The sequence below is a fragment of the Microtus oregoni genome, unplaced genomic scaffold (genome assembly GCF_018167655.1).
Source record: "Microtus oregoni isolate MIOR12 unplaced genomic scaffold, Mior012 000054F_ref0000373, whole genome shotgun sequence".
Classification (NCBI taxonomy): domain Eukaryota; kingdom Metazoa; phylum Chordata; class Mammalia; order Rodentia; family Cricetidae; genus Microtus; species Microtus oregoni.
In genome coordinates this window covers 9,119,309-9,132,728 of record NW_024543830.1, presented here as the reverse complement: position 1 = coordinate 9,132,728, position 13,420 = coordinate 9,119,309, and the positions used below count along the sequence as shown (strand labels likewise).

The following is a 13,420-nucleotide window of genomic DNA, read 5'->3' as shown; positions in this document are numbered from 1 at the left end:
TTGCTTTTCTGCTGCTATGGTAAGACACCACAACCAAGGCAACTAATAAAAAAATGAGTTTACTTGGGTTTATGGTTCCAGAAGGATGAGTCTGTCATGGCAGGGTGGGGTTACTGTAGCAAGCAGCAGACATACTGAGAGCTCATAGCTCAATCACAAGCATGAAGCAGAAAGAGCAAACTAGAAGTGGTTGCAGAATTTTAATTTCAAATCCATTCCCAGGGACACACTTCCTCCTGCAAGGCTGTGTACTATCCATACCTCCCCAAATAGCATCACCAATTCAGCATCAAGTATTCAAATGCCCAAGACTATGAAGGCCATTTCTCATTCAAACTACCACAAGTTTTTAAATGCAGATTCAATATAAGTCAGGTCTGCATCTTTCAATTAGAAAGCTAACATCATTTACATTTAGAATTTTTTGGAAGACATTTGCTGATTCCTGTAAATTTGTTGGGAATTTAAGTTTGATGGTAGTTGCATTATTGTTGCTATTGTTTTATTTGTTTATTTCTCTCCTTTTCATATTGGGAAAGTATACTGACTGGTTTTTTTTGGGTCAACTTGACGTAAGGTAGAGTCATCAGAGATGCAGGAACTTCAGTTGAGGAAGCCTCCATGAGATCCAGTTGTAAGGTATTTTCTTAATTAGTAATCAATGGGGGAGGGTCCAACCTATGGTGGGTGGTACCATCTCTGAGCTGATGGTCTTGGACTTTATACAAAAGCAGGCTTAGCAAGCCAGGGGAAGCAAGCCAGTAAGCAGCACCCCTTCGTGGCCTCTGTATCAGCTGTTGCATCCAGGATCCTTCCCTGTTTGAGTTCCTGAGCTGACTTGCTTCAGTGATGAACAGTGATGTAGAAGTGTAGGCCAAATAAACCCTTTCCTCCCCAACTTGCTTTTTGGGGTTTTTTTTGTTTGTTTGTTTTGTTTTGTTTTGTTTTTTGTCTCAGCAAACAAAAATAGAAACCCTGGCTAAGACGAGGAGTCTGCTGGATAGTTTTATGTCAACTTGACACAAGCTAAAGTCATCTGAGAGAAGGGAACCTCAATGTAAAAACTAACTCCATCAGCTCGGGCTATAAGGCAAACCTGCAAAGCATTTTCTTAATTAGTGATTGCTGTGAGAGGGCCCAGTTCATTGTGGGTGGTGCCATTCCTGGGCAGGTGGTTCTGGGTTCTATAAGAAAGCAGGCTGAACAAGCCATGAGGAGCAAGCCAGTAGGCAGCCCCCCTCCCTGGCCTCTGCAACAGCTCCTGCCTCCAGGTTCCTGCCCTTTTTGAGATCCTGTTCTGACTTCCTTCAGTGATGAACAGTGATGGGGAAGGGTAAAACAAATAAATCATTTCCTCCTCAACTTGCTTTTCGGTCATGGTGTTTCATCATAGCAATAGAAACCCTAACTAAGATGGGGGGAGGTGGAGTTGCTGGTTTTCTGAGCCAGGCAGGACTAACTTTTCTCCTTTATGTCCTTATTCTTCTCAAGAAATGCCTTCTCATGATTGAGACTCTCTTTCTGTGTTTATCACTTTTTAAGCATCGTCTGCATGGTCTAGTGCTCATGAATTGCTTTGGTTTGTACTTGTCTTGATGCCTTCTTTTCTCTGCAAATGTAGGTTAACACCACTGGACCTCGCCATCCTGGTTGGCATTTATTTATTTGAAACACTGCTCTATGTTTGTCCGGCTCTCAGAACCAGGTTTTTCTGGCTCTCACATCTGGTGTCATTTGATATGTTTTCCTGACAAATGAGTTAACATTTTCTTTTTCAGCTCTTCATTCTGCCTCTGTTTTGTGACCTTTGTCATCTGTACTACAATGTACCATGGAAAATGTTCCTTTTGGGTCATGCCTATTTCTCAATGGCTCCTGTTCTTAGATGTCCCTTTCTTACTTAGATTTGGGGAATTTTCTGCCATGGTTGCCTTGACTTTCTGCATCTTTTTTTTTTGGTTTTTGAGACAGGGTTTCTCTGTGGTTTTGGAGCCTGTCCTGGAACTAGCTCTTGTAGACCAGGCTGGTCTCGAACTCACACAGATCCGCCTGCCTCTGCCTCCCGAGTGCTGGGATTAAAGACGTGCGCCACCACCGCCCGGCGACTTTCTGCATCTTTAGTTTTACTTCAGCTCTTTCTGTACCATGAATCCCCAGAATTGCTCTTACTCATGTCCAAGGTCCTGGGTGTTTACGGTGTGGGTTACTTGATTTACTTGTCTGTTTATAGATGTAGTCCACTCTTGACCTTGTCTCTCAGCTCCGGTATTCTTGTTGGGTGTGGTCCAGTCTACTGGTGATTGACAGCTGTCACTGGCCATTTCCTCTGTGTTTTCTCCAAGTCATTGCATTTTTGATTTACATTATTTCTTTTTTTTCAAAACCTTTTCTTTTTTTTTTTTTCTTTGCTGGTTTGTCATCGGTGTTTAGTTTTCTCCTCTGGGTCCTTAATTTATTTCCTTGTTTTTTTCATCAGCTCACTTGCATCCCTCTTTGAGTCACTGTTCATTTTCACCAGGAAGCCTTGGACTTCTTCACCTGCCATTTGCATCCATTTCAGCATCTTTGGACTCAGTAGCTGAAGAGTTATGATCTTTTGAAAGGGTTGCGTGGCTTTGCTTTTTTGTGTTTGGGGGTTGTGATTTGTATATCCATTGGGGTGGATATCTAAGTGTTAGAAGACATATACAACATGAATAATCAAGAATACAATCTCATGGGTAGAGAAGATAAGAAAAGAAGGAGAAGAGACATGTAGAGGGGGTGTGATCCCCATCAGGTTCTAAGAGTCTTTGTAATAGCACTTACACACCCAGGGCTGCCATGTGGAGACAAAGCTTCCCTTGCAACTCTAGTCTCCACAGATGAACCTTGGCCATCTTCAAGAAGCCACAGTTAAATGACTAAGCCAAGGGGCATGGTTCACTCTTGGGCAGCCTGAGGCCCATGACTTGAACCAGCAGAAAAAGAGGAGCTATGTAGACCAAATTCTCTTTGAGAAGCTGAAATGAGAGAACCACCAGCCCAGGCAGGTGCCCAAAAACTTGGAGCAGGTGTCTCATGTGGTAAAAGTGGAACTAGAGGGTCTAAGGCGAGCTGAAGCCACAGAAGCCAACGCTGTTAGGATACAGAAACTGTAGAGTGGCTAGAATCAGCTGGGGAGGAGAGGGGCAGACACGCAGCAAGGGTCATTCATAAGGAAAAGAACAAGAGCCTCCAGGCAGCCTGCACTGGGTCTACTTGGAACTTGATGTCTTGCCAGCTGCAGTCTGAGCCCGCATGTGGTCTGATGGCCACACCTCATTCCTCTTTTCCTGGTGACTGATTGACAGCTAATTGCAGATTCAATTTGACAGAGAAGAGACCAGCATTCCAGAAGTCCTGCTTAGCCTGGATGGTGCCAAGAGGAGGGGGAGGATCAAAAGAGGACTTCTTAAAGTAAGAGTTAAAAATGACTATCGCATGTTGGGTTGTTATTAATAACAAGTCAAAAAATAAATTTAAAAAGACAAAAATTAAAAAACAGGTCAAATTAGTATTTGATACATAAACAATTGGATATAGAACAAGGCCAATAAGTAAAACTTTAAATAACAGCATCAAGACTTTAGGCTTGATACCATAGGCTATAGGAAACCTCAGCAGTTTAGAAAAGGAAGGTGAAGCCATCCATCTGGAGTATGAAATCCTGAAGGTGTAGAATATATTCCATCTCAACAGTAGAACAAGCTTGTCCACAGTCAACGGGGATGGGCTAAACACGTATGGCTAAGGTGTGAGAGCAGTGGGGGAGGGGGGAAGCAGAACTACACGACAAGATGACTGGGGGAAGATTCCACCCAGAATGCCTAGAAGCTATCTAGGAAGAAGCCAAGGCAGGCTACTATGGAAATGCTGTAACTCCCTGACTGCCTGGAAGCAGTTCCAAGATCCTGGGTTGGGCACCATCAGTTTTCAGTGGGTTGGACAGAGCAAAGGTCAGGACTGGGGGGAGGGGGGAAGCAGGTCAAAGGTATATACTCCAATGAAGAAGAACAAGTTCAAGAGGGCTGCTGAATAGACTGCAGTATATTATGGTCTGGGAAGAAGGGCAGTGTGGGTGTTGAATAGTATTACAAAAATGATATTTGTATGAAGCAAAAAAAGCTAATATTTGATTATCTAATTCCATGATGTGTAAATATATTTAAATATCATGTTGTACAGCACACACACACATATACTCTCACACACATAAGCAAATAGCATCAAATCTGTATACTTTTCTGTACAGCCACTACAGGGTTCCTTTTTCTTTTTTTCTTTTTTTGTTTTTTGTTTGTTTGTTTGTTTTGTTTTTTGTTTTTTCGAGACAGGCTTTCTTTCTAGAGCCTGTCCTGGAACTAGCTCTTGTAGACCAGAGATCCGCCTACCTCTGCCTCCCAAGTGCTAGGATTAAAGGTGTGTGCCACCACCACCTGGCTCACTGCCGGGTTTCTTTTCAATCCAGAGCAGTTTAGCAGTTTAGACAGAGGCTTTCTCTTCCTCCAGCAGTTTAGGACCCACCCTCTGCAAGATGACAAATGGATGAAGAATAGTTTTTTCTTGTTGAAGGCAGAGCAAGGAGCGCAAGACTCTGATTCCCCCCATATGACACCAGCTTAGCTTTCTTGGCCCCATCACCAGCTCTCTGTTTCTTATATACATGTGGAGGGATATAAGGGTATGTAGTGTGTGTGTTCATATGTGCGTATGTGCATATGAAAGTCAGAGACTGACTTCCTCAGTTGCTCTACACTTTATATTTTGAGACACTCTTTCCAGGAAACTGACTGGCCAATGACCTCTGGAGATCCCTCTGTCTTTGCTAGACTTGCCCACTTGGCTTTAAGGCATGTGGTGGGGATATGAGCACAGGTCTAAGGCTTCTGGCATTATTAGCTGGGCATCTCTTCTGTCCCTCTGCCTCCTGTTTCTTACTCTCTAGTATTAGAGATGGGCTGGGATGAGTACCGGGGCTAACGCCATCTCCCAGTTTGGACTATGTGGAAGGATAAAATGGAGGGAGACAACTGTGCAGAAGGCAGCTACATAAACCCAAGCTTATGAGCTCGGTGTCTGCAAAGGGAAAAATGGATGTTGGGCCAGCCAGAGTCACAGGACAAGGGATGTACATCTTGGGACTTTCCTGTGGTGTGTGGTGTGTGGCCCTGGCTGCCTCTCTTACAGGCACGATGCAGCCTCCAGCACAGGGCAAGGAGGCCAAGATGGCTTTGTCTTTCCAGCCACCCATGCTCCAATGGCATTCAGGGTCACCGTGAGCCCACAATGACTTTCTGATGAAGTGGACATAGCTCCCTGCAGGGCCAACAATCCCGTGGTCTGAGGGAAGAGGGGAATGCAGACAAAAGCCCAGGAGGCTTCCAATCTGCCTTTGTCGGTGTGTGCTTCTTAAAGCTCACCTCCTGGACGCTGTTTTTATTCTAAGCCATCCATAGCTCTCAGTCAACAGCAAGATGTGTGGCGGCAGGGGGGAGGGAGGGGAAGAAACCAGCACAGCCACCGCCAAGGGACCAGCGTCTGTGGGAACACCTATGGATATATACTGTTCTCAGCGGGAACAGAACAAAGTCCCTTTTATCTCTTGCTTTCCAAAAGCCTTTGTGTGCTTTAGAAGCTGGGTTTTATTGTATTATTAAAGCCCCAGCGAGCCTGGCCAAGGCCAGAATTCAGGGAGCTGTCCCAGGCAGCTTCAGCTGGTTCAGACTTCTCCTGACTCTTGGCTGGTAGCAGCAGCTGCCCAGGAAGGAACAGGCAGGTAGGGAGAGGCCGGCCCTAGCTGAAAGTGCCCTCAGTTTCTCACTAGACTGGCTCAACCAGTTCCCAGGAATTGTTCTAAGTAGAACCCTTGTTGTTAATATTGTATTTCTTAAAGAACCAGCAACAGACTTAGGGAGCCGGTCGTGTTTGTAATATCTGAAACCAGGCATCTTTCAGCTTTGGCAAGGAGGCGCTTGGGGGAATGGGAAGGACCAGGTGGTCAGGCTCTGAGCGTCCTGGGGCTTGGCAGTATGTTGCAGTTTGCTGCAGTTTGTTGCTTTTCTGTCACTCGGTCATCCCAGCGTTCACAGAGGAGAGAAAACCCCAGAGGGGAGATGACTTGTCCAAGGTCTCACCTTGGCTCGGCGCTCAGTTCAGATAACTACAGTTGGGACTCTGGCTGAGCATTCATGGTGTCTGTCCCCTGGCTGGTGGGCACTTGGCGGGCACAGACACCCTTTCGATGGCAGTGCCTGTCTGCTGTTACTGCAGTGAGGGAACATCTCGGCAGCAGGAAAGATGGACTTGACAGCCAGAGTGAGGGCAAGCAAAATCTTCCTTCTTTCTTCCCTCCCAAACTCAGGGTGGGTCTTCCCACCTCAAATGATCCAGTCAAGAAGATTCCTCACAGGCCTGCCCAGCTACCTGGGTTTTAGTTGATTCCGGATGTAGTCAAGTTAACAACTAAGATTAGTCGTCACACTTACCATGACACACATACACACACATAGACCTGTGGCTTTTTTTATGTGCATGCTGGGGATCCTGACTCGGGTCTCTGTGCTTTCATGGTAAACACTTTACCAACCGAACCATCTCTCTGGACCCTGTAAATTTCTTAAATCACTGATAATCGAAACAACAAACAAACAAATCAAAGCCAATTCTGAGCTTTACAAACAGGTATATAGAATATAGAGATGAACACTTACCATAATTATTTATTTATTACATTAGCATCCCCTGCAGTAGGAGGTGCATTTAGAACTCACCAGAGACTCATGGAGAAGCAGGAGACACTTGGCTCCTGTCTTCCCTAGCTGGCAGCTGGTGCCTGCTTGTCTAAGCTTGCAGACTCAGTTCATCCCAGGGTTGAAAAGTTTCAGGCAGTCTGCTACACCACTGAGCCAACATACCAGAAAAAGGAAGAGACTGGAGGGGAATCTTGAGCCCTCAGATATGCACTGGATAAGGCTTTGTGCATTGAACAAATAGAATGGGTGATCTGATTGGGCACAATAATGGACACCAGCAAGGTTTACCTCCTGAAGAACTTTGCCAGAGAGGAATCAGGAGGCAGACAAATGCAATTAAGCATATGAAAGTTCCATTTTGTGTCAAATCAACATGCCAGCCATTTTGCCTTTTTACTAGCTGACATCTATTCTTGTGAGGTTGTAAAATAAACTGCTTAGATTTCTCTCCTGGGTCTCCAGAATGCTTCTTATGAAGTGGGGATCATTGCTTCTCACAGGATTGACAATGGCAGAAGAAGAAGGAGGAGGAGGAGGAGGAGGAGGAGGAGGAGGAGGAGGAGGAGAAGAAGAAGAAGAAGAAGAAGAAGAAGAAGAAGAAGAAGAAGGCTGTTCACATGATTCTTATTTCCTAGCCCCATAATTCTGTAAGCGTGTGTGTCTGTGTGTGTGCCTTTTACCTAATCCAAGCTTCTTGTGAAGTCTGGGTTTGGGACCAGGCTGGGTGAAGTCCAGGAACACTTTCCTGCTCACATCCCAGGACATCCTCAGGTGGGGCGTTGGCTGGGTTGTCCCCACCCTAACCTATCGAGATACTTGGCAGATTCTTCAGTTACACAAATAACTGTGGTCTGAAGTTCAAAACAATAATACGGCTGTCATAAGTTTTCTGAGAAACAAAAACCCTAACGGTAAACAATCCCATGGGGAGTTCTCCTTCACCAAGAACTGCATCTGCAAGCCATTCTACCTGGCTTATACTAATGGTGTAGACAGATCCTGAATCTCTAAATGCATTCTTGCTGGCCAGAAGCATGGTGTGTCTTAGTTTCTTTCTGTTGCTATAGTAAAAAGAATGAGACTGATTAATTTGTAAAGAATCAGAGTCAGATGGGAAGATGACGCAGTGGATAGAGGTCTTGTCCCACAAGCATGAGGACAGGAATTCAGGTCCCCAAGAGCCCGATATAAGCTGAACAGGCATGGCAGCCACCTGTAATCCCGATACACTCTGGAGACAGACCGGAGACTCCTGGGGTGAGCTGGCTAGGTGGATGAGCTGGAACTGGCAAGCTTTAGTTTCAGAGAAAGACCTTTGTCTCTGTATAAAGTGGAGAGCAGGGGAGATAGACCACCAACATCAACTTCCACCTCCACATGCGTGCACACAAAGTTAGGTGCCCACACATATTCAAACATGCACACACAGACACAGACACACAGACATACACACACACGGTTCTAGAGGCTGGCACTGGTATGTTTCATTTCTGGTGAGGGCCTCATGAGGTGATGCATAACAAACCTACTAACTAGGGTCTGATTTCAGCCTATTCAGTCAGTAGTGTCATGGGGGGAGGACCTCATGCAAATGACCTCATCTAAGTCTGACTGCTCCCTTCCCAGAGGTGCCACATCCAAATACCACTTGTCTTAGGGTTACTGCTGCTGTGATGAAACACCATGGCCAAAAAGCAAACTGGGGAGGAAAAGGTTTATTTGGCTTGCTCTTCTAGCTCACTCTTCATCACTGAAGAAAATCAAGGCAAGAACTCAACAGGACAGGAACCTGGAGGAAGGAGCTGAAACAGACGACACAGAAGGGTGTTCCTTACTGGCTTGCTCGTCACAGCTTGCTCAGCTGCTTTCTTAGAGAAGCCAGGACCACCAGCCCATGGGTGGCACCACCCACAATGATCTGAGCCCTCCTCATCAATCACTAATTAAGAAAATGCCCATAACTGGGCAGTAATGGCCCATACTTTTAATCCCAGCACTTGGGAGGTAGAGACAGGGGGATATCTGGGAGTTCCAAGACAGCCAGGGCTACACAGAGAAACCCTGTCTCAAAAACCAGAAAGAGCTACAGGTTTGCTTATAGCCCAGTCTTATGGAGGCATTTTCTCAACTGAGGTCCCCTCCTCTCGCGTGACTTTAGCTTGTGTCACGCTGACATAAAACTATCCAGCACACCCCTCATGAATGAAACTGAGGATCCAATTTCCAACATATAGACATTTAAGGGGGACACATCAAAACCATAGCAGGATGTGCCCTGCTCTGCGTCCCTACTGTCGGGATGGAAGATGACGGGTGGAAAACGTGAAAATGAAGTGTCCGTTCAAGTAACTGCAGTCATTACAGTTTCAATGGCATGTTTCAGGATTAACAGCAAGAAAGGAGATGACATTCAAAGGTGGTAAGGAGGGGGAAAAATCGCAAGAATGCTAGCAACAGATGTGGCTATTTTACATTGCAGCAGCTTTGATGCCTGTGACCGCGGTGCCAGGAAGGCTCAACTAGTCAGGAAGCATCCTCTGCTGAGGAGTCCACAGACACAACCTTACGTGCCAGGTAAGCACGTTTTCCCCATTCCGGGCATAGAAAAGCTGGGACCTCTAATGTTCGCTGTCCTCAGGTTTATGAAAGAAGTAAGCAGATAAGCGCTAGTAAAATCCTGATCCATTCACCCCAAACCGAGTACACCCCCTGACAGTCTGCCGTCTGCTGCACCAAAAGGCGGAACTAAGTCCCAACAGACCCTGTCTTCTGCAAAGCTTTCTTCGCTTGACCCTGCTGTGGTCACCATGGTAACAGACTCAAATCTCCCTCTCGCCTTGGTTTGATTCTCTGCTGCATCAATCAGCATTCTTCTCGCTGCGGTGAGCAGAAAGTCAGGGAAACTGGCTTGAGCGTGTCAGGGACAAAATGAACTCGTGTTCAACAGAAGACAAACAGTGCTTCAGGCCTGGCCACATTCGGGGCTCCTAGAACATTCATCTGGGCCCTATCTGTCACTTTCATCTCTCTGCCCAGCCTTCCTCTAGCTTCTGAGCATAGCTTGATTTTCAAAGGGTTCTCGCCTCTAGACAGAAATTCCACTGCCATCCCTTCTCCCAGTGTCTCTATTGCTCATATACGAAACATTCGTGGGAACCGGCATTTCCAGCCCAGAGCAGTCGCCCATCCCTCTGATCCTGGTGGATGTCAAGTATTTGTGCTGTGTATACAGAAGCTTTCATTCAGTAGCCTAAGTTTAGACCAAAAGCTATGTTTTAATCATGAGAGAATGACTGCTTCTTGGTGACGTCATTCCATGGGAGTCATGGGTTGCTTTCTTGTAAATGTCTCAGTGCATCAACGATGGGTTGTAGTGGACAAAGGGCACAATTACTCCCAATTAGCACCCGCGACAGCAAGCCCAGAGCGATGCGGCAGGATCTACTGCTGCGCACAGGATTGCAGCTGCCTCTGTTCGAACCCGCCAATGAAACCATTGCCCCTTGCTTGACCGGACTTGTGGATGCCACGCTGTCTTTGCTCAGACAGCAGTCCTGGCCTTCCCTGTGGCCATGAGCCACACAGCTGTTTCTGCAGTGCCAAGAGCTACAGCTCTTTCTCAGAGACCATGTGGTCTCTGAAGCTTGATCCCAGGATCCCTTACTTGTGGGATCTTCCTGAGTGTCCAAGAGCATCCGCAAACACCATCCGTAAATGCATCCTCAGGTTCACCAACTATTTTGCTCTTCAAAAGTCAGTTATTTTAATTGCAGTTGGCTGAGCATCTCCCCTCCTGCCCCCATGCCCATTGTAGTCACATCTCTTTCTCTAGGTGAGGTGAAAATGTCGAGTCCCGCAGGCACACGGGGTGGGGAGGAGAACTAGGCTTTGTGTTTGCATTTATGGAGATGGGTTCACGTGGATCACAGACACTCCCACGCTCATCACATCACATTATTGCAAGTCATCCCAAGCAGGAATGGCTTTCTAAAACACTCCTTTCGCCTACTGTGCCAACTCAGCCACCCACTGGTGTGCAGATCCAGGACCCGAGGTCATGTGGAAACGAAATGAACCCTATGGTGCTCAGTGCTGAAGTGTATGGAGCCAGGAAAGATGTGGGAAGTTCTCTCCTGACAACAGATACAGAAGCGTGTAGGATGGTCATCCTGCTCTTCATTCTTCAGACCAGAAGTCCCTTCTTAGCAAGAAGCAGCCTGGAATTGCAGTTACAAAATCATAAAGAAACAAGGACCTTTGGATTCACCTTCTTATTTAGCTTCTCTAGGATCGCGAATTATAAGCTCAATATCCTTTATTTATGGCTAGAAACCAAATATGAGTGAGTACATCCCATGTTCCTCTTTTTGGGTCTGGCTTACCTCACTCAGGATAGTGTTTTCTATTTCCATCCATTTGTATGCAAAATTCAAGAAGTCCTTGTTTTTACTGCTGAGTAATATTCTAATATGTATATATTCCATACTTTCTTCATCCATTCTTCCATTGAAGGGCATCTAGGTTGTTTCCAAGTTCTGGCTATTACAAACAATGCTGCTATGAACATAGTTGAGCATATACTTTTGTTGTATGATAGTGCCTCTCTTGGGTATATTCCCAAGAGTGGTATATAGGCATCCTCCTGAATATTAACCTTCATCAGGCGATGTAAGGAGACAGAGACAGAGACCCACATTGGAGCACCGGACAGAAATCTCAAGGTCCAAATCAGGAGCAGAAGGAGAGGGAGCACGAGCAAGGAACTCAGGACCGCGAGGGGTATACCCACACACTGAGACAATGGGGATGTTCTATCGGGAATTCACCAAGGCCAGCTGGCCTGGGTCTGAAAAAGCATGGGATAAAACCGGACTTGCTGAACATAGCGGACAATGAGGACTACTGAGAACTCAAGAACAATTGCAGTGGGTTTTTGATCCTACTGCACGTACTGGCTTTGTGGTAGCCTAGGCAGTTTGGATGCTCACCTTACTAAACCTGGATGGAGGTGGGCGGTCCTTGGGCTTCCCACAGGTCAGGGAACCCTGATTGCTCTTCGAGCTGATGAGGGAGAGGGACTTGATCAGGGGAGGGGGAGGGAAATGGGAGGCAGTGGCGGGGAGGAGGCAGAAATCCTTAATAAATAAATAAATTTAAAAAAAAAAACAAAAAAGAAAAAGAGAAACAAGGACCTTTGTTGTTCTTTTTGCTGTGTTAGGGATCAAGCCCAAGACCTCACACACGCTAGGCGAGCGCTTGACCACCGAGTCCCAGCCCTAGCCCTGAGGTTATGAGCAATGAGTGTTATGAACAGCAGAATTTATGGGAATTCCTGTTTGTACAGTGTGAATTCCACACAGAACAGGCATGGCAAGCCACGATAGAAATGAGAAAAGATTTTCAAGTTTTACTATAACCATAAAATGAATATGACTTGGCCAATTACAAGATGAGACACTAAAAACACAATAATAGAATCGTCAATTCAAAAAAAAAATTGGGGGGCTGGAGAGATGACTTGGTGGTTAAGAGCAATGTACTGCTCTTGCTGAGGTTCTGCCTTTGGTTCCCGGCACTAATATGAATGGCTACAACTGCTTAGAACTCCAGTTCTAGGAGACACGATGCCTCTTCTACCCTTGACGATATCTGCATTCACACATGTGCACACACACACACACACACACACACACACACATCAAAACAAGTATTTAAGAGGAAATGTGGATCCACCATGAGAAAATGTTAAATTGTCTTCCCTTGTGGGTAGGGCTGTAATCAGATGAAAAGATAATCAAGGGCCAGGAAGATGCTCAGCAGGAAAACATGCCTTCTCCGGAACCACAAGGTAAAAGAGAACCAAGCCAGACAAGTTGGCCTCTGACCGGCACATGCATCCCATGGTACGTGTGCACCTGGCCCCGTCACACATAGAATGACTCTGCAACAGAATGTTCTCAAGAGGGAAACCTGCATAGTTATGCCAGGCAGTTAATAAAATACTTTTCATGAAACTTGTGGTATCTGTCACCTTTAGGACATTTAGTTTCTTATGATTTTTCTCCCAGTCTGTATGAATTACTGATATATGTGTGGGGGTGATTGTTTATAGACACTTTGGGTAATTAAAGCTTCAGTATCCCTACCCCCAACCTTCTCACTGGCCAGGGAAGAAAGGAGAAAGGGAAGCAATATTAAAGTTCATGTTTGTTTTTCTCATTGCTGGTGAGTCTGCATCTCGGTGCAAGATCTCACATAGAGGAAACAGGACTGGTTTAGGAGGAAACTGGAATAGCACATTTAAAACTGATTGGTTATCTTTGGTTGCATGTATGTGTATACATCTGTGTATGTTTATGTACACTTTAGTGCAGGTGTCCACGGAGGCCTGAAGAGGGCATTGGATTCCCTGGAACTGAAACTGCAGGTGTTTGTGAGCTGCCTGATAGCATGGTGCTGGGAGCTAAACTTCGGTCCTCTGCAAGAGACGTAAGCACTCTTAACTGCTGAAACATCTCTCTAGCCCCAGGAACAATAATTAAAACAACAACAAGTTTTATTTGCATGTATTTTGTTTTGAATGTGTTTGCATGTCATAACTTTTTGTTTCTTTGAGAATATCTATTTATTTTTTTTCTACTGTGCAA

At 45.7% G+C, this 13,420-nt stretch overlaps 1 long non-coding RNA gene across 1 annotated transcript; it reads left to right on the top strand.

Annotated features, from left to right (window-relative positions):
- Positions 1-7,341: 7,341 nt before the first annotated feature.
- On the top strand, positions 7,342-13,173 carry LOC121437748. Its single transcript, XR_005973010.1, has 3 exons — positions 7,342-7,420; positions 9,253-9,347; positions 13,143-13,173. It is a non-coding gene; the product is annotated as an uncharacterized LOC121437748 (long non-coding RNA).
- The last annotated feature ends 247 nt before the right edge of the window (positions 13,174-13,420 follow it).